The sequence below is a fragment of the Lepisosteus oculatus genome, unplaced genomic scaffold (assembly GCF_040954835.1).
Source record: "Lepisosteus oculatus isolate fLepOcu1 unplaced genomic scaffold, fLepOcu1.hap2 HAP2_SCAFFOLD_76, whole genome shotgun sequence".
In the NCBI taxonomy this organism is placed as follows: Eukaryota; Metazoa; Chordata; class Actinopteri; order Semionotiformes; family Lepisosteidae; genus Lepisosteus; species Lepisosteus oculatus.
The window spans coordinates 718,520-720,682 of NW_027168320.1; the positions used below are offsets into that span (position 1 = coordinate 718,520).

The following is a 2,163-nucleotide window of genomic DNA, read 5'->3' on the forward strand; positions in this document are numbered from 1 at the left end:
CGTGTCAGTTTTGCCTCCTGCTTTCCAAAAGATCAGCACCGTGTACGAAGGAGCCGCATTAAAACTACTCGAACGTGCAAAACGTGCGAGAAGAGGGGGCGCTTGTTTCCAGCCGAAACTTCTCGCGTGTGAGACCAGCTGACCATCGCTGCAGGAGGTGGGAGGGTTACTCTGGTAGACAGGGCTGACCTTCGGCAATAGGATTTATACTCTCCAAGATGATATTTGCACTTTCTGGAGAGGCGATTTTCTCCACGTCAGTAGCCCGATTTCGTCGATTGCGTGGAGAGGGCTGTAGAATGTGACACCGCCTTTCCTGCTCCGTCCATGAGAGGCGTGCTGGTCTCTGGAGAGAGAGCACGGTCCATCAGCGCACTCCAATAAAGGCACTGGAAGCAGCTGAATCGCATTGGCGAAGCTCAGCACTGGGCCGCTGGGCATGTCTTACCACAGTTTCCGTAGTGTAGTGGTTATCACGTTCGCCTCACACGCGAAAGGTCCCCAGTTCGAAACCGGGCGAAAAACAAACAGATTTCTTTTGTCGCCACGCACAAAAGGGGATTGGGGATTCGCCTAGCGCTGTGATCGAACAGACCCACTCACCTCTTAGTGTGGCAGGATCTGCACAGTGCATGTCGCAGCGCATCCTGCTTTCACTTCAATGCGCGTCCTGATGTACCCCTTGCTCCCGCGTGACAGGTGGGGACAGGTGACAGGTCCTATACTAACGAGGAAGACATCGCTCTCTCCGACCCCCCGGCATCGTGTCCTGACCCACCGTGCTGGAAGCCGACGCGTGCTGTGATTCCTTTACGGAGCAGAAATGACAACCGAGGAGCCGAGAGATCATTTCAGCATTTCGCGTCTGAACGGAAAACACAAACGACCAACTCAGAATGACTTGCCTTTGACGCTTTTCAAAGCGTTCTTTGTGCACGACGACTGCGCCGCCTAGCAGATACAAATGGGTTGTACAACTTTGAAGTAGCAAATGGAAGAGGGCTAAGCCCCCTCTCTTTTAGCCCAGGTTCGATCTGTCTCCCAGAATCACCAGGGCGCACACACACACACCCGTGCCGTTGAAGTGCTTTGCTTCATTTCTAAGGGCAACTCAACATTCACTCCTACCCCGAGTGCAGAAAAGACAGCGTCCGCAGCAACAACAGCTCAGGTCTCTGCACAGGAGCTAAGCTGCCCCCATCTCCTCTGCTCTGCGGCTCCTGCAGAGCGGAGTCCTGCCTGGAGCCGTGTTTGCAGGCGGCAGCTCCCCACGCTCTGTCTGTGCGTCGTGAAATTAATTAATAACGTTAATAAATTTATAAAGTTAATAAAGTTATAAATTTGAAATTAATAACGATATAATTATATTCATGTACCACAACACAAGAATAGTACACGCTGTACATTGTCTGTCGATAATGTTTCTGTAGTGCTTTAGTGGGTTAGGTTCCTGACTTCCATGTCACACGGTCTATGATTGAATCCCATGGAACTATGACTTTATTTTTTAACAAACATTTCTTTGAAAAAATGAAACGTTTCCCTTGGTCAGAGATTAAATAAAACCTCACTTTTTTAGGTTTTACTGTGCAGAGTGAGGTTTTACCTCACTTTTTTTGAGCAGAAGGTTTACTGTGACCTGAGAAGGGCCGGCATCCAATCACGGTGGTAAATACACACAAGCTCTCACTCATCTGAGCTACACGGCTACCAAGATGATCTCGGGTGCGCCGAGCTGGTACGGAACATATTGAACTGATCGACGGCGAATTGTCTCTCAGACAGGCTTTTCACCTCTAAGCTCCCTGACTGACAGTGATCAGCTAGGTAGTGAAACAGTCAGCTGCTTCTAAGCCTTAAACAGCTGCATCTCGGCGCTTCCACGGAGAGATGATTTGAAAGCCGAACATCACCCATTGGGAACACCTTACTATCACTAGTTTAAGAGACTCTTAAGGTCTTGCAGAGGTGCCTGTCTAATAGCATGCGCTTTGCAAGCTATAGGTGTTTAGGCTGAGGCAGAATGCCTGTTAACAAAATGTTTTTCTAAAGGTGTGTCCAAGTGGCTGCAAAAGGACAACACTCCTGGGGTGCTGTGGCTTAGTTGGTTAAAGTGCCTGTCTAGTAAACAGGAGATCCTGGGTTCGAATCCCAGCGGTGCCT

At 49.5% G+C, this 2,163-nt stretch overlaps 1 non-coding gene across 1 annotated transcript; it reads left to right on the forward strand.

Annotated features, from left to right (window-relative positions):
* Positions 1 to 2,089: 2,089 nt before the first annotated feature.
* trnat-agu (transfer RNA threonine (anticodon AGU)) lies at positions 2,090 to 2,163 on the forward strand. The gene has a single exon. It is a non-coding gene; the product is annotated as a tRNA-Thr (tRNA).